Source organism: Bos grunniens, chromosome 7 (genome assembly GCF_055505025.1).
Source record: "Bos grunniens cultivar Pamir isolate PY7600 chromosome 7, Bosgru_T2T1.0, whole genome shotgun sequence".
NCBI lineage: Eukaryota > Metazoa > Chordata > Mammalia > Artiodactyla > Bovidae > Bos > Bos grunniens.
In genome coordinates, this window is record NC_141171.1 from 3,352,514 (window position 1) to 3,372,032 (window position 19,519).

Sequence of the window (19,519 nt, forward strand, 5' to 3'; positions counted from 1 at the left end):
AGCTGCTGTACATGGCAGGTACGGGGGTCCACTTACTGCCTCGATGACCTGGTCTTGAGTCTGTGGGGCACACAAGTGCTGATGTTGGGGCGCACATGGGGTAGGGGAGGCGTTTTTCGTAAGCATGCAGCATTCATGAATGTCCGCCTTATAAAGAGACCTCAGCATCCTAGGCCCCTCGGGTCTTCAGAGACCGGTGTGCGTCTGCTCTCACTGGGATTGGCAAGGAGGCCGAGGGGATGACAGGCGGACAGGCTGCACCTGCTCCTCGTACACTTGCTTGTCGAGCCCGTCGGAGCCTCCAGGACGGCTGCCCATCGCCTGGGGACTCCTAGGCTGGGGTGGGTGGGTAAGATGGACAGGATGCGGAAATACCAAGCTCACCAGCAGGCAGCCAGCAGACGAGGAGCAGGGGCCCAAGAGAGGCTCACACCCAGGAGGACGGTGCCGCGGCCACGGGGGAAGGTCCCTGAGGGGCCCCTGCTCCTGGGAAGGCTCCGGCCGTGCGTCCTAACTGTCTTGGCCGTGTGCGTGATTTATGACATGATTTTGTGATATGCAGGTTTTGCACGTTTTGATTCCCGGCTACATTTTTTTGTGATGGTTGTAGCTGCTGCTGTAAATAGTGTTTCTCTAGTATTTTCTGTTTGCTGCTGAATAGAATCCAAATGACTTCTTATATGGTCTCAAATCCATGCACCTTACTAAATTTCTTTAGAAACTCTCCAAAGACATAGGGACTGAAAAAATTATCTTGTGATATTACCTTCTGATTGAATTGTTTTGCAGAGACCTTGGCCTATATGACACATGGTGTTGGAAATTGTTTCTTATGGCTTAAGAGATGGGGAATTTTTATGGAGGCTGCCAGCACCTGGGAAGTTTTGCTGCTGCTGCTGCAGCAAGAGGGCATCTGCTCCCCGGGCAAGCTTACGTGATGCCTTTTCCATCAGTATTGGTCTTCTCTGCTATGAGTTCTCTCAGAGTCAGATATTCCTTTTTCTTGGACATCTGGCCAATATTTGCCTGATGTATCTCTCCCTGTGTTCTTGCTTTCAACTTCTCTGCGTTCCATTGTTATATTGTTTTGCCTGAAAACAGCATAGAACTGGGAGTTATAGTTTTTTGTTTTAACCCAATATGATCCTGTCTTTTAGATGTTAAGAACGGCCCAGTATTTACGTGAATATTGATATATCTGGATTTGTTTCTTTCAATTTGTCTTCATTTCCACTTTAATTAGTTCTTTTCTACTTTCTTGCCTTAATGGAGATTTTTGTTTTGATACTCCCTCCCACCTTTATTGATTTTTCTCTATACAGGCTTGAAATTTATACATGCTGATTCTAGTCCTTTGGTGCTGCCTCTTGAGCTGTTTAACCTGACTATTAAGTTAACAGAGACTTAAATATTTGATTACCTCCAAGGCAATAAAAGTACATTAGAATGTTTTAGCTCCAGTCATAGCTTTTCCAACTTAGTATTACTGAGTGTTTTAGTTCTTTAACCTCACAAATTAGATGTTGTTTTATTGTCTTATGGACAGAGGTTGTTTGGATTCGTCCACGTATTACTGTTGCGTTTGTTGATCATTTCTTCTTACACACTGGACTGTCCTTCCAGGATTATTTTCCTTCTTCTCAAAGCACATACTTGAATTCCTTGAGAGCCAACTCTGGTGTTAAATTCCCTCCGTTTCCCTGAAGTCATTTTATTTTCCCTTTGTCCTTGAGGAGTAGATTTGCTCAATACACAATTCTGTGTTTGCATTAATTTTCTTTCAAAACTTTGTAGCTGTTATTCTCATGAGCTGAATCTATTGCTGCAAAACCAATTACATCAAAACTTAGCTGTGCCACGTCGTGGTAGGTCGCTTCAGTCGTGTCCAACTCTGTATGACGCTATGGACTGGGCTTCTCTGTTCACGGGATTCTCTAGGCAAGAATACTGCAGTGGGTGGCCATGCCCTCCTCTAGGGGATCTTCCTGACCCAGGAATCGAACCGGAGTCTCTTATGTCTCCTGCATTGGCAGGCCGGGGTCTTTACCACTAGCACCATCTGGGAAGCCCTAAAACTTAGTTGCTTAACACAAAAATAATTTTCCATGGTTTCTGTAGATCAGGAATCTGGGAGTAGCTTAGCTGTTCTGTTCTGCCTTAAGATCTGTTGTGAAGTTGGATATTGTTTGAAGGCCTGGAGATCTGCTAGAAGCATGGCTGTTGGTTAAAGGCCTCAGTTTCTCTCCATAAGAACCTCTCCATAGGTCTTCTAAGTGTTCTCCTTCCAGGGTGGTTGACTTTCTCCAGAAGTTGCAGTCCAAGAGATTGAGGTGGAAGTACGAATGCTCTTCAAGTTTTAGCTTTGGAAGTCGCACATCATCACTTCCTCAATATCCTTTTGGTTACAGAGCCAACCCTATTCAGTGTGGCTGCTGCAGGCAAAGTCGCTTCAGTCACTGAGACTCTTTGCAACCCTATGGGTCATAGCTCTCCAGGCTCCTCTGTCCATGGGATTCTCCCGGCAAGAATACTGGAGTGGGTTGCCATTTCCTCCTCCAGGGGATCTTCCCGACCCAGGGATGGAACCCGAATCTTTTACATCTCCTGCATTATGGGTGGGTTCATTACCCTAGTGCCACCTGGGAAGCCATTCAGTGTGGGAGAGGCTACAGAAAGGCACAAGTGAAGTGAGGGCTCAGTTCAGTTCAGTCACTCAGTCGTGTCCGACTCTTTGCGACCCCATGAATCGCAGCATGCCAGGCCTCCCTGTTCATCACCAACTCCCAGAGTTCACTCAAACTCGTGTCCACTGAGTCAGTGATGCCATCCAGCCATCTCATCCTCTGTTGTCCCCTTCTCCTCCTGCCCCCAATCCCTCCCAGCATCAGTCTTTTCCAATGAGTCAACTCTTCACATGAGGTGGCCAAAGTACTGGAGTTTCAGCTTTAGCATCATTCCTTCCAAAGAACACCCAGGGCTGATCTCCTTCAGAATGGACTGGTTGGATCTCCTTGCAGTCCAAGGGACTCTCAAGAGTCTTCTCCAACACCACAGTTCAAAAGCATCAATTCTTCAGCGCTCAGCTGTCTTCACAGATTCCCAAATAAATCCTTAATCACTTTCTCTTAAGAGATTCCAGGTAGACACAGATTAGATCCTCCCACTGTATCCCTTTGTGCCGCTTAATCTCTTTTTTGTGTTTTCCACCTTCTCTTCTCTGCTGCATTCTGGGTAAATTCACTGAATATGCCTTCTGCTTCCTGACTTCTCTCTTCAATTGTGTTTAATCTGCTGCTGAACCCAGCTACTGTGTGCACATTTCTTTAAAATTTCAGTGATTATATTTAACTTTTTAGAAGTTACATTAAAATATTCTTTTTAATATAAATTTATTTATTTTAATTGAAGGTTAATTACTTTACAATATTGTATTGGTTTTGCCATACATCAACATGAATCCGCCACAGGTTTACACGTGTTCCCCATCCTGAACCTCCCCTCACCTCCCTCCCCGTACTGTTAATTCCTGAAGGTTTGCTTTTATACTGTGCAATTGCATCCTTTATTTTTCATTTTAAAAAAACATTTCACTTGAAAAAATAACATCCGTACAGAAAATTTCACAAAACGAGATTGTACAGCTGAAAGTTATCATAAAATAAATGCCTTTATGGTGAGAACATCACCCAGATCAAGAAATAGAATGCATCTTGCAGCCCAAAAGTATCCTTATGCTTCTAATAAGTCTCTCTTTCTTCCTCCTTGTAACTTTCTGTAGGCAACCACTATTCCAACTTTATAATTTTATTTGCTTTTTTAAACACCTACATTCTTAAACACCATAGTTTTATGCCTGTTTTCTGAACTTCATGTAACTGGAACTACACAGTACATGTTTTGTTGTGTTCAGCTTCTTTTATCCAATATTAGAGCTGTGAGAGTCATGCGTATTGTTGCTTGTTGTAATTTATTTTCATTGCTGCATTGTATTCTATTGTGTGAATACACCACTCTTAAAAATACCTTCTTCTGTTGCTGAATGTGTTTTTTTCCCTGTTTGGGTCGACTGTGAATAATGAGGCTATGTTTTGCCAAATGTTTTACTTTCATTTCAGGTTCAAAGGATTCATTAACCAAAAAAACAACTCATTACAAACAAACAATTTCAATATTTAATATACAATCATCTAACTTAATTTTAGTATACAGTCATTAAAAGAAAAGAGAAATAGAATCAATAGAGAAGAGTAATAGCACATACATCACCGAATTGGGCAGATCAACACCCAGACTTAAAACAGCATGCTGGGAGTTGTGTGTGTGTGTGTGTGTGTGTGTGTGTGTGTGCACGCACGTGTGCATGTGCTTAGTCAGTCGTGTCTGACTCTTTTGTGACCCCATGGACTATAGGCTGCCAGGCTTCTCTTTCCATGGAATTTTCCAGACAAGAATACTGGAATTGGTTGTCATTTCCTTCTCCAAGGGATCATCCTGAACCAGGGACCCAACCCACATCTCTTGTGTCTCCTGCAATGGCAGGCAGATTTTTACCACTGTGCCTCATGGGAAATCCAGCACGCTGGGAAGTCCCTCAGTAACAGCACTCTGGAGTCCTGATTGGGAGAAGGCCCTGGGTAGTGTGTCCACTCCATGGGTGAGACTTCAAATTGCAGTGCTGGGGGCTCCCACTTATAATCCCAAGCAGCAAACTGACACCATTAGTTTGTGTGCAAAAATGCAGCTCTGGTTTTACTAACATTTTACAAGGCTGTCTGTTTTTATGTTGTGAGTCATATGATTTTGCTAAACCCTGGGTGCAGTTGGCCAGACCTCCAGGGGCTCAAGAATGCCAAGACCCACACCTGAATAGGTGTGCTTGTGGGCAGACACGGAATCCGGGCAATGTCCACACAGGCCAGAAGCAAGATCAGAGGTCTGCTCTTCTGCTTCTGAAGCCTGAACAAGACTTTCTCCATTTTAATTTCCCTAACCGGCCATGAACATAATTTATTTGTATTTCTTGTTGTACGTGTGCATGCATTTCTTTGGGGGTATTAACCTAAAAATGGATTGCTGAGTCAAAGGATGGAGGCATATTCAACTTTAGCAGATAGTGCCAAACAATTGAACCAATTTAAATTTTTTCTAGAGTGCACAAGAATTTTCATTGTTCCACGTGGCTAGTTTTTTTTTTTTTTTAATATTAGGTATTGTGGTGGATATGGAGTTGTATCTCATTATTATTTAAGCTTGTATTTCCCTTATGAGTAATGAATTGGTTATTTAAATATCCTCTTTCAAGAAGTGTCTATTCAAGTATTACCCATTTCTCTATTGGGTTATCTTTTTCTTGATTTTTTGGAAGCTCTTCATATTTGTCAGTTTTGTGAGTAATATTTTCTTAAACTTGATGGTCTCTCACTGATTCAGTGTGTGGGTGCTCAGTTGCATCCAACTCTTTTCAGCCTCGTGGACTGTAGCCTGCCAGGCTCCTCTGTCCATGGGCCTTCCCAGGCAAGAATACTGGAGTGGACTGCATTTCCTTCTCTAGGGGATCTTCCCAACCCAGGGATTGAGTCTCTTGTGTCTCCTGCACTGGCAGGTAGATTCTTTACCACTGGGCCACCTGAGAAGTCCTGGGCCACCTGAAGAGTGTCTTCTGATGTCTTCAGTAGCGTCTTCTGATGAAAAGAAAATTTTAATTACAATGTTCAAAATTTCATATTTTCCCTCATGGTTAATGCTTTGTGTGTGTGCATGTGGGTGTGTGTGCTTAGTCACTCAGATGTGTCTAACTCTTTGTGACCCCATGGACTGTATCCTGCCAGATTCCTCTGTCCATGGGATTTCCTAGCCAAGTATACTGGAGTGGGTTGCCATTCCCTTCTCCAGGGGATCTTCCTGACCCAGGGATTGACCTCGGGTCTCCTGCACTGCAGGCAGATCTTCACTGTCTGAGCCACCAGAGAAGCAGTAGTAGTATAGGAGGAGGAGAAAGCTAAGCCAGGATATGTTCTGCACTGAAGCCCAGAGAGAAGTCCTTGTACGAGAACTGGTGGCAGAGTTGCTGCAACCTTAAGACAAAGGGCTGGCCATCCTGGTCAGATCCTCCATGGTCCCAGGCTCAGGTCAGCCTTGCAATGGGGGTGGTGCTAGCTTCCCAGACCAGGCACTCCCACTTGGACAAGGATAACCCTCTTGAGAAGAGCAGCTGTTAACTGCTCCAGCCAACACTCACAGCAGCTGGCTGTGGGCACACCAGCTGCTACAGAGGATCTGGGAGAAAACCAAGGGAATCTACCACATCCTCACTGCTCTTATTAAATCCGCTCTATCTGGCTAGCTTCCTTGAGATTTTGTTGGTCACACGTTCTTAGGAAATGTTGAAAAGGACAGTTAGTGGGATACACCATGCTCCTGCTGCTGCAGTAGGTCCTAAGCCTGAAGATACTCCTCATCCTCAACCTCCCCATTCGATGTCCTACTGACATTTGCTAGCCTTTGTGGTTTGCCTGGGGGCAAGGGATAACTCAGATTCTCATCCTTAAAGAGTATGAGACACTCCTCAGGCTATAGTGACTTCATTTGCCACTTACAATCACAACTAGGCATTTGAAGAGCAAAGGACACCCCTGGGGATTGCCTGGGTCTAAAACATATTCTTTCTGACCCTGCCTCCATTATGTAGCCCCAGCCCAACTCCTCAGGATGATCAAGGTTCATTAGCCCTGTCAGCAGAGGTACTCAATTTGGTGGAAGCTATCACTTGAAATCTAGTGGGACTCTTACTGCACTCCCTGGTAGAATTCTCTTTTTTCAAAACCTAAGATCTCTGCACCATAGAGCAGACATTGATTTAAAGTACATGCCACCTGTAAAAGAGTCGGTGGGAATTTGCTGTATGGCTCTGGGAACTCAAACTGGGGCTCTATGACAACCTAGAGATGCGGGATGGGGTAGGAGGTGGGAGGGAGTTTCAAGAGGGAGGGGACATATGTACACCAATGGCTGATTCATGTTGATGAATGGCAGAGACCAATACAATGTTGTAAAACATTATACATATATATATAATTATATATATATATACATTATACATATATACATATACATTATATATACATATATATACAACATTATATATATAATGTAAAAAATTATCCTTCAATTAAAAAAAATAAATTTTAAAAAATAAAGTACATGCCACATTCTGAGACATAATGCCCCGTCCTTGCAGAGTTTTTACATCTAAGCTGGTACCTCATCTGTATCTTTTGGAGGCCAGTCAAAGACAGCTTCTGACTGGTGGGAGAGGTGGTGGGTTCTTTGGTCATGTTTTAAAGGGGACACTTTGGTGAGAGTCTGTGGGATCCTGTGGAGGTAAATCAGACATTGGTGAGCTGAGATTTGTGTTGGCTGAACCACTGCAAGTTGGAAAGGCAAAGTCAGTCCCGGTCAGAATGAAACCTGTCCAGCTGCGGGCAGTGTGGGCCTGAGTTGGCTGGCTGGTTTCTTTAGGAGGTTGTGCAGGGTCTCAGCTTTGGTCTCCCGCTGGCCTCCATGAGCTCCCTGCCCAGCACTTGATGGTGGTTGACTCTTCTGCAGTGGCTGCGCTCAGGTGGCTTCAGCATGTGACAGAAAAATCTCACAGTTTTGTGCCCTCTCCCCAGAACTCCTGCTTCCTACACTCCCAATTTGCTCCTTACCTAACTTAACCATTTGCTGCTCATATTTAGCTGGATTTCCTGCTGCCTCCATGGGTCCCTTATACTTTTATCTTGGGCCGCAAGGTAGATGGTCTTAGGAGGAGGTCCATGCATTAGGAGGTACCCATCACCACTGTTTTCAGGGTTTTCTCTGGGTGCAGCAGCCAACCCATCTTGATTTTCCCTTCTTTGTCAGCTAGTCTTAAGGGCCCCCAGCAGGCCAGGAGGGCTGAGGAAATGCTTCTGCATGACAGCCGGACGTGGCTTAAAGAACCCAGCTAACTGTTCTTTCAGCTTACTGCCCCTTCTGGACCTGCCTGATGGTGATTAGCAGGGCCCATCTAACCTTATGACTTGGAGGGCTGGCAGTACTCAGCTTGTCATGGACAGTCCGGGCCATGTGGCCACTCAGATTCCATGGTCGGATGCTTGCTTTCTGCCAGTGTCTGGTGCGTGTCAGGAACTGCAAAATCGGTGGATGGGAAGAGTGTGCCCTGAACCTCCCAACTGGAGCTGATCAGATGTTCCTCACAGTGTCTTTCTGCACCTCATACCTCTCTGGTGCCATGGGATCTGGTGAGCTCCATGATCCAATTGGTAAGCCTGGTCATACTACAGCTGGGACCTGACATAAAACCATTTCCTGTCTGGGCTTCATGTGGTGTAGTCTCCCCAAGTGCAGAGCGTGCTGCCTCCAACAACCAGAGGGACATTGTGTTTCCTTCTTGGTGGGAGGAGGTGTGAGGTGCAGTGTTTTACCCTTCAGTTTGGAAGAGAAACACCAGTAAGTCCCAGTGGGGCCTTATATCCCATTCCAATGGGGAAAGTGTCTGAATCTCTTTAGGATTTACTGCCCGCCCCACGCCTGCAGAGTGTCTTTCCAAGGATCCAATACGCTTGGCTTTAGGGAACTTGAAGAGTGACCACCAGCTGGACATGGAGAAGAACCTGACTTGTTATTGGTCCCTGTACACTCCTTCTCCATAGGGAAGGCTGCATGGCACTTCAGGTCTCTAGCTGTCAGAGCGAACTTGGACCCTGTGTTCCACATCCTTGAAAGATCTGGGTGTTCTCCTTTTCCCAAGATATAACTACTCTGTAAATGGTCATACATCCTGTTGGGAAAGACTGGAGGAGTCACTACTGTACATGCTTGTCAAAGTATGCAAGGGCCTTCATAGGACACACGTTCTGGGTCTGAACACTGGCTTAGACCTGGAAGCAAGGGCAGAGATTAAGCTTTCCACTGGGATAGCTGCCTCATCCTTCTTCTCATTCTGATTTTTTTTTTTTTGGTGTGTAAGCTATCTATAGTGCCTCAGAAACACCAAGTTCTTACCAAGTTCATCTCCATAGACACTTGAGGGTCAGAGCCCCTAGGCTGCCATTCTGACCTTGCTGCCCATGATGGTACTTGTTCATCCTGCTTCTGATAGTCATGCATTGCCCTGACCTCCTTTTCCCAGGGCCCAACATCCCCATGGTTACCAGAGAGCCCAGTTTGGGAACAGAATCTCCTACATTTGGCTCTGCCCACAGAGGAGGGGGCTTTCTGGGTGGCTTTAGTGGTAAAGAATCCACCTGCCAGTGCAGGAGACATAAGAGACATGGGTTCGATCCCTGGGTTAAGATCTCCTGGAGGAGGGTATGGCAACCTACTCCAGTGTTCTTGCCTGGAGAACCCCATGGACAGAGGAGCCTGGCGGGCTACAGTCCACGGGGTCACAAAGAGCTGGACACAAGTACAGTAATTTAGCACGCACACATGTGTGCCACAGTGGAGAGCTCTCTGGGACACACCCTAGGCCCTTGATACATGCCCTGTTTTCGAAGTCCTCCTGTAGAATGTGGCAGCTAGTGGTTTCTCATTTCATATAACTGACATATTCTAGCATGCCCACTTCTGTAAAAAGGACATTGGAATTTTGATGGGCATTTCATTTAATCTGTAGATCACTTTGGGTAGTTTTGGATTCTCCTGGGAATATTTTCTTAATAAGCTGCCTGTGCAACAATTCTCATCTCAGGGTCTACTCCTGGGGAGACTGGCCTAAAACAAGCTATTTCACTGATTTTATTTATTTTTATTGAGGTAGAATTCACATAACATAAAATTAACCAGTAACCATTTTGAAGTGTACAATTAGTGGCATTAATGGCAACCCACTCTAGTACTCTTGCCTGGAAAATCTCATGGGCAGAGGAGCCTGGTAGGCTGCAGTCCATGGGGTCGCTAAGAGTCGGACATGACTGAGCGACTTCACTTTCACTTTTCACTTCCATGCATTGGAGAAGGAAATGGCAACCCACTTCAGTGCTCTTGCCTGGAGAATCCCAGGGACGGGGGGGCCTAGTGGGCTGCCGTCTATGGGGTCACACAGAGTCGGACATGACTGAGGTGACTTAGCAGCAGTACATGCATACAAACTACATCCTTTATACATTTGTGTGCCCATTATAATAGATTTATAATTACTGTTTTATGCACATGTCTTTTCAATCGCATAGGAAAATAAGAGGAGTCACAGCTGTAAGCCAGTAATGATGGCCTCTATGTTCACCTGTGCGGTTACAATGGACAGTGCCCTTGTTTTCTGCACAGCCTCAAACGACTGTCCAGCGTCCTTCCGTTGTGACTTCAAGTGGAGCATTTCTTATAGGCCAAGTCTACTCATAACAGACTTCCTCACCTTTAGCTAATCTGGGAATATCTTTTTTCCTTCATTTTGAAGGATAATTTTGCCTCTATGGAATATTTTGTTGACACTATTGGTATTTAAATTTCAGTGACTATGTATGTTTAATTCCCCAAATTATATTTTCTGCCATCTGTGTTTACTTCAGAATATCCTGTCCTTGCAGCCTAGGTTGCTTCTCCATCCTCTTATCTCTCTGAATATATTAAATATACTAATGAAAGTCCTTCTAGGAACTGCTCTATTAAAAATTTCTATTGGAGTATAGTTGACTTACGATGTTGCGCTAGTTTCAGCTGCACAGCAAAATGAATCAGTTACATGTACATATGCATTTACACACATCCACTGTGTTTTAGACTCTTTTCTCATATAGGCCATTATAGGATACTGAGTAGAGTTCCCTGTGCTGTAGAGTAGGTCCTTCGGTTCAGTTCAGTTCAGTCCAGTCGCTCAGTCGTGTCCGACTCTTTGCGACCCCATGAATTGCAGCACACCAGGCCTCCCTGTCCATCACCAACTCCCGGAGTTCACCCAGACTCACGTCCATTGAGTCGTTGATGCCATCTAGCCATCTCATCCTCTGTCGTCCCCTTCTCCTCCTGCCCCCAATCCCTCCCAGCATCAGAGTCTTTTCCAATGAGTCAACTCTTCGCATGAGGTGGCCAAAGTACTGGAGTTTCAGCTTTAGCATCATTCCTTCCAAAGAACACCCAGGGCTGATCTCCTTCAGAATGGACTGGTTGGATCTCCTTGCAGTCCAAAGGAGTAGGTCCTTACTAGCTATATATTTTATATATAGTAGTATGTATGTATATCAATCCCAGTCTCCCAATTTACCCGTCCCCCCCACCCCCTGGTAATCATAACTTTGTATTTTACATCTGTAACTCTATTTCTGTTTTATAGGCAAGTTAATTTGTAGTCTTTTAAATATTTTACATATAAGTGATATGATATTTGTCTTTCTATGTCTGACCTCACTTAGTGTAACAATCTCTAGTGCGTGCCATGGGTGTGTGCTAAGTTGTTTCAGTCGTGTCCAACTCTGTGCAACCCTATGGACTGTATGTAGCCCGCCAGGCTCCTCTGTCCATGGGATTCTCCAGGCAAGAATACTGGAGTGGGCTGCCGTGTCCTCCTCCAGGAGATCTTCCCAACCCAGGGTTCGAACCCATATCTCTAATATCTCCTGCATTTGCAGGTGGGTTCTTGACCACTAGCGCCACCTGGGAAGGCCCTAGGCCCATTCATGTTGCTGCAAATGGTGTTATTTTTGAATTTTTTATTGCTGAGTAATATTCCATTGTATATACATACCGTATCTTCTTTATCCAAGAAATCGGTCTATTATTCCTTTTCTTTCAACCTAAGTTCTGTTAGATTTACCTTCTTTATGCTATTTCCCAACTGATTTTTGTTTGCATACATATCAAGTTTGTTTTTCTTATTATGTCTGTCTCTGTGTGTTGAATAGTAAAGAGTGGTTTCCACCTATACTCTAGCTACCATCTCGAGGCAGAGGGTTCTCCAAGCTCATTCCTCTGCTCTCCCAGGAAGCCACGGTCTGAGTTGCTTAGACGCCCGCCCATCTTGGTCTCCTCAGGTCTTTCCATTGTGTTCAATGGAAGCGTTGAATACAAACAGACCCTAAGTAGGAAGACTACAGGTATGACCAAGGAGCCTAGACTGGTGAACAAAAAAGGGTGGTGGTTAGGCGTCCCCTGGGAGCTGACCAAAGGCGGGATGGGGCAGACCAGGCTGTGGGGAGCAGCTCACTGTCCACTGTGCATTCAGCTGCCTACTAACTCACAAAGGCTCCAGAAGCCAGAGTTGAAATCCTCCTACATGCAGGTGTGTGGTATCCCTGACACTGGTCTGCAGAACAGGGGGCTCCTCAGAGTGTCGCCCTTGAGGGTCCCCTCCCACAACCCTTGCTGGGACAGGCGTGCACACACGCAGGACCCCTACCCAAAGGGGCCGGCAGGGAGCGGCCCCGCACGCAGTCTGAGATCTGCACGTGCTGCCACTCGTGGATGCCAGGTACTCTGCTCACCAGTCCTTGTCCCACAAGCACCCCTGCAGCTGCTCCTGCAGGGCCTGTCTGGGCATGAAGCTGTGCCCTGAGTCCCTAGAGCCAGGCCTTCTAGGCCCCTGTGATCTGTGCACGCTTGGACTCCCTCTGAAAGCTTCCCATGCTCAAACAAGTGAAATGTTGGAAACTGCTGGATTCAATGTTTTTGCCACTGGAGTTCAGCAACTCCAAGTCAGGTGTTGCTCACTTCGTAACTGCCTGCAGAAGGTCATTCTCACACAGACAAATTGGGAGGTAGGAGCTTACTCCCAGGCTGACTGTGAAAGGTCCCCTGGGCAGTGGGATTGCTCAGTGGGTTGTGACCGAGAAAGCAGCCTCTTATCTTACACTGTTGGTTCTTGGAGGAAGCCTGAGGTGTGAGCTGAGCTGGCAGGGGACTGCCCGGTGCTGGGCCGATGCCCGGCCTCTGCAGCCAGGCCTCCCTGAGTGCACGGTGTGGTTTAGGTGGACGCACTGTGATGTCTGAATCATGATTTCCTGTTAAACTTTATCAAAGGTGTTCAAAATGCTCCCACGTCTTTTCTTTTTTGTTCTTTCTATGTTAAATAATAGTTATGGTTTTTCTACTGTACAACTATCATTGCCTTTGAAGAAGTAATAACAAAATGAAGAGCAAACAAAGGAAATAAAGTCCCTTTATTTTCAGAGAATTGATGACCTAACTCAGAAACCTAAGAAGAATCTACAGACAAATATTGCAACAGTTGGAGTTAATCAGATTTAATAGTTTGGAGATCAATATACAGATTAATTGGGACTTCCCAGATGGTGCTCGGAGAAGGCAATGGCACCCCACTCCAGTACTCTTGCCTGGAAAATCCCACGGATGGAGGAGCCTGGTAGGCTGCAGTCCATAGGGTCATGAAGAGTCGGATATGACTGAGTGACTTGACTTTCACTTTTCACTTTCAAGCATTGGAGAAGGAAATGGCAACCCACTCCAGTGTTCTTGCCTGGAGAATCCCAGAGACGGGGGAGCCTGGTAGGCTGCCGTCCATTGGGTCGCATAGAGTCAGACATGAATGAAGTGACTTAGCAGCAGCAGCAGCAGCAGCAGGTGGTGGGGCTAGTGGTAAGAAACCCATCTGGCAATGCAGGACAGCTAAGTGACATGGGTTTGATCCCTGGGTCAGGAAGGTCCTCTAGAGGGCATGGCAAGCCACTCCATTATTCTTGCCTGGAGAATCTCATGGACAGAGGAGCCTAGAGGGCTACAGTCCATAGGGTCGCAAAGAGTCAGACACGACTGAAGAGACTTAGCATGCATGCATACATACAGAATAATTACACTTCTCTCTTAAAGAGCAAGCAGCTAGCTGAGACTTTCAAAGGCAGCCACTGAGGGACTTTGTGCTCTTCAGAGGCCTTGTCAGACCAGGGGTCAAAAGTTGATTCCAAAGCCCACCGAAGGATGGCCCTACTTGGGTAGGGGGTGTGCCTGGCAACTGCACACCCAGGAGCTGGTGGCAGTGTGGTGCTATGGCATCACTATGAGCACAAGAGGCAAGAGCACAAAAAAGCCACAGCCCATGTGCCTGCCTTCCCTGCACTCTCATTTGTAAGAAAATTGCATGATCAGTACCTAATGTGGCCTATAACAATTAAAAATGGCCTGTCCTGGAACAGACGCACAGGCAACCTGACATGAAACCATACACCAAGACAGGCACCCAGGGAACAGCAGAAATTTAAGGTAGATGCAGGGAGGAAGCTGCTGGCCCACGCCACCATGGCCCCTGCCCGTTAATGGTGAGAAGCAGCAGAGCTCTGGATGGACGCGTTGGGCCTGAATACCACTGAGACCAAGGAGGTCTCCACAGGAGGGAGTCTCCCTGCCAGGCCTCTCAGGACTGCAGCTGTGCAGGCAGCAGGCTTAGTGGACAGCTGAGATGCTCTGCAAAAAGAATAAATGTTTCACAGTCTTTTGGTGTTGGGGAAACAAAGGCCAGTCAGTGGGAGGGGTACTGGAGAGAGCCCTGGTGGGGTGAGTTGAGGACCAGGAAGAACTTTCCAAGGGCCTTTGCCAGTTCTGGGCACCCTATCAGCCAGGCTGTGGCTTGGCTGCAAGTGGCTGGAAAAGAGGGCCCAGCAGAGTCCTGGCAATTTGTTGGGTTGGGTGAGAAGCTAGAAGAGCTGCGAAGACAGTTCCCTGAATAGGAGAAATTCTGAAATTTCAGACAGCAGATTAAGGTCCAAGACAAAAATCTCAAGACTAACTAATTTTCCAGCTGTAGGCCTTTGGGGGAACATAGGATTTCTCTGAAGTTCCTGGAGCTGTGACCAGACTGCACAGAGCTTTGATCCCGGTAGCTCCCCATGGTCATCAAACCATGCCTGCTGTTGCCCAGCAGAGCAGACCAAAAGACCTGTAGCTTCCAACGTGCTTATGCAGAGGAATCTGGCATTCAAGCAAAATTTACTAGGCAGTGAGAGAGAGGATCAAGTACCCTCACTTCAGAGGGAAAACAGACAGTGGATAGTCTTGCCTTTGCAAAGCATTCCAGAGTGTGAGGAAGAAGCCTGTGTTGCTAGAAGCCTCTCATTTCTCCTGCCCCCGAGGTCTGGGTGTCTCTTTTGCCTGAGTGCTTCTCAGGGGCCTCTAGTGCCAGGGAATGTGTCCATTTATGGGGGGCTGTGCTTACAGGTCCAGTTGCCAAATACTGGGAGACTCAGACATCAGCCATCCCCTTGAACACTGGGAGGATGTCCCTGCTTCATTCCTTTTCTCTTTAGGACTTCTGTCCTGTAGGGTGGGCAGGCCCACCTCATCTTGGTCATTTATCTATGCATTTCTTTATGGCCATTTATTGCCACACCAGTCCCCTTAACCCACTCCTGAAGCAATTATTTTCATATTTTCAAGGTACATTTTTATTGAAATGTAACAATGTGTAAATTGTTATTCTGTGATGATGATAAAGTTAGATGTGATTCACATATAAAATTAACCATTAACCATTTAAAAGTGAACAATTCAGGGGCATTAAGTACATTCGCACTATTGTGCAAAACCCATCTAATTGCAGATGTTTTCATCACTTCAAAAGCAAAACCATACCCATCACCAGTTGCACTGGGATGCCACCTCATCCCCGCCCTAGGCAACCACTAATTTGCCTTGTCTATTTGGATTTAGCTCATGTGGCCATTTCACATAAAAGATATCACACAGTATGCATCCTCTTGTGACTGTCTTCTCTCACTTCACATGGTTTTATTTTAAATTTATTTATTTTTGATTGAAGGATTATTGCTTTACAGTGTTGTGTTGGTTTCTACCACACATCGACATGAATCATCCATAGGTATCTATCAGTTCAGTTCAGTTCGGTTGCTCAGTCGTGTCCGACACTATGCGACCCATGAGTTGCAGCACACCAGGCCTCCCTGTCCCATCACCAAGTTCCAGAGTTCACTCAAACTCATGTCTATTGAGTTAGTGATGCCATCCAGCCATCTCATCCTCTATCGTCCCCTTCTCCTCCTGCCCCGAATCCCTCCCAGCATCAGGGTCTTTTCCAATGAGTCAACTCTTCACATGAGGTGGCCAAAGTACTGGAGTTTCAGCTTTAGCATCAGTCCTTCCAAAGAAATCCCAGGGCTGATCTCCTTCAGAATGGATTGGTTGGATCTCCTTGCAGTCCAAGGGACTCTCAAGAGTCTTCTCCAACATCACAGTTTAAAAGCATCAATTCTTTGGTGCTCAGCTTTCTTCACAGTCCAACTCTCACATCCATACATGGCCACTGGAAAAACTATAGCCTTGACCAGACAGACCTTTGTTGGCAAAGTAATGTCTCTGCTTTTGAATATGCTATCTAGGTTGGTCATAACTTTCCTTCCAAGGAGTAAGCATCTTTTAATTTCATGGCTGCAATCACCATCTGCAGTAATTCTGGAGCCCCCCAAAAATAAAGTCTGACACTGTTTCCACTCTTTCCCCATCTATTTCCCATGAAGTGATGGGACTGGATGCCATGATCTTCATTTTCTGAATGTTGAGCTTTAGGCCAACTTTTTCACTCTCCTCTTTCACTTTAATCAAGAGGCCTTTTAGTTCCTCTTCACTTTCTGCCATAAGGGTGGTGTCATCTGCCTATCTGAGGTTACTGATACTTCTCCCAGCAATCTTGATTCCAACTTGTGCTTCTTCCAGCCCAGCGTTTCTCATGATGCACTCTGCATATAAGTTAAATAAGCAGGGTGACAATATACAGCCTTGATGTACTCCTTTTCCTATTGAACCAGTCTGTTGTTCCATGTCCAGTTCTAATTGTTGCTTCCTGACCTGCATATAGGTTTCTCAAGAGGCAGGTCAGGTGGTCTGGTATTCCCATCTCTTTCAGAATTTTCCACAGTTTATTGTGATCCACACAGTCAAAGGCTTTGGCATAGTCAATAAAGCAGAAATAGATGTTTTTCTGGAACTCTCTTGCTTTTTCGATGATGCAGCGGATGTTGGCAATTTGATCTCTGGTTCCTCTGCCTTTTCTAAAACCAACTTGAACATCAGGAAGTTCACAGTTCATGTATTACTGAAGCCTGGCTTGGAGAGTTTTAAGCATTACTTTGTAGTGTGTGAGATGAGCACAATTGTGTGGTAGTTTGAGCATTCTTTGGCATTGGCTTTCTTTGGGATTGGAATGAAATCTGACCTTTTCCAGTCCTGTGGCCACTGCTGACTTTTCCAAATTTGCTTGCATATTGAGTGCAGCACTTTTACAGCATCATCTTTCAGGATTTGAAATAGCTCCACTGGAATTCCATCACCTCCACTAGCTTTCTTCGTAGTGATGCTTTCTAAGGCCCACTTGACTTCACATTCCAGGATGTCTGGCTCTAGGTCAGTGATCACACCATCGTGATTATCTGGGTCGTGAAGATCTTTTTTGTACAGTTCTTCTGTGTATTCTTGCCACGTCTTCTTAATATCTTCTGCTTCTGTTATGTCCATACCATTTCTGTCCTTTATTGAGTCCATCTTTGCATGAAATATTCCGTAGGTATCTCTAATTTTCTTGAAGAGATCTCTAGTCTTTCCCATTCTGTTGTTTTCCTCTATTTCTCTCCATTGATAGCTGAGGAAAGCTTTCTTCTCTCTCCTTGCTAGTCTTTGGAACTCTGCATTCAGATGCTTATATCTTTCCTTTTCTCCTTTGCTTTTCGCTTCTCTTCTTTTCACAGCTATTTGTAAGGCCTCCTGAGACGACCATTTTGCTTTTTTGCATTTCTTTTTCTTGGGGATGGTCTTAATCCCTGTCTCCTGTACAATGTCACAAACCTCTGTCTGTAGTTCATCAGGCACTCTATCTATCAGATCTAGTCCCTTAAATCTATTTCTCACTTCCACTGTATAATCATAAGGGATTTGATTTAGGTCATACCTGAATGGTCTGGTGCTTTTCCCTACTTTCTTCAATTTAAGTCTGAATGTGGCAATAAGGAGCTCATGATCTGAGCCACAGTCAGCTCCCGGTCTTGTTTTTGCTGACTGTATAGAGCTTCTACATCTTTGGCTGCAAAGAATATAATCAATCTGATTTCAGTGTTGACCATCTGGTGATGTCCATGTGTAGAGTCGTCTCTTGTGTTGTTGGAAGAGGGTGTTTGCTATGATCAATGCGTTATCCTGGCAAAACTCTATTAGCCTTTGCCCTGCTTCATTCCATACTCCAGGGCCAAATTTGCCTGTTACCCCAGGTGTTTCCTGACTTCCTACTTTTGCATTCCAGTCCCCTATAATGAAAAGGACATCTTTTTTGGATGTTAGTTCTAAAAGGTCTTGTAGGTCTTCATAGAACCGTTCAACTTCAGCTTCTTCAGCATTACTGATTGGGGCATAGGCTTGCATAGGCTTGCATTACTGTGATGTTGAATGGTTTGCCTTGGAAACGAACAGAGATCATTCTGTCGTTTTTGAGATTGCATCCAAGTACTGCATTTCGGATTCTTTTGTTGACCATGATGGCTACTCCATTTCTTCTAAGGGATTCCTGCCCACAGTAATAGATATAATGGTAATCAGAGTTAAATTCACCCATTCCAGTCCTTTTTAGTTCGCTGATTCCTAGAATGTTGATGTTCACTCTTGCCATCTCCTGTTTGACCACTTCCAATTTGCCTTGATTCATGGACCTAACATTCCAGGTTCCTATGCAATATTGCTCTTTACAGCATCAGCCCTTACTTCTATCACCAGTCACATCCACAACTGGGTATTGTTTTTGCTTTGGCTCCATCCCTTCATTCTTTCTGGAGTTATTTCTCCACTGATCTCCAGTAGCATATTGGGTACCTACCAACCTGGGGAGTTCCTCTTTCAGTATCCTATCATTTTGCCTTTTCATACTGTTCATGGGGTTCTCAAGGCAAGAATACTGAAGTAGTTTGTCATTCCCTTCTCCAGTGGACCACATTCTGTCAGACCTCTCCACCATGACCCGTCCATCTTGGGTGTCCCCACATGGCATGGCTTATTTCATTGAGTTTCATTGAGTCAGACAAGGCTGTGGTCCATGTGATCAGATTGGCTAGTTGTCTGTGACTGTAGTTTCAGTCTGTCTGTCCTGTGATGCCCTCTCACAACACCTACCATCTTACTTGGGTTTCTCTTACCTTAGTCATGGGGTATCTCTTCACGGCTGCTCCAGCAAAGCACAGCCACTGCTCCTTACCTTGGACGAGGGGTATCTCCTCAGGGCCTCCCCTCCTGACCTTGAACATGGAGTAGTTCCTCTGGGCCCTCCTGTGCCCGCACAGCCACCGCCCCTTGGACGTGTGGTCGCTCCTCTCGGCTGCCACCCCTGAGCTCAGGCGTGTGGTAGCTCCTCTCGGCCGCCACCCCTGGCCTTGGACGTGGGGTAGCTTGTCTTGGCCGCTCCTGTGCCGTCGCAGCCTGGCACTCTGTGTCGCCACCCCTGACCTTGGGCAAGGGGTAGCTCCTCTTGGCCACGCTTCTGCGCAGTCCATCACAGCTGGCATTCCATCGCCATAGGTATCTATATCTATCTATCTATCTAGAT

At 45.7% G+C, this 19,519-nt stretch overlaps 1 pseudogene; it reads right to left on the reverse strand.

Moving 5' to 3' along the window:
- Window positions 1-210: 210 nt before the first annotated feature.
- LOC147368024 (uncharacterized) overlaps window positions 211-19,519 on the reverse strand; it is a 32,363-nt pseudogene continuing 13,054 nt past the window's right edge.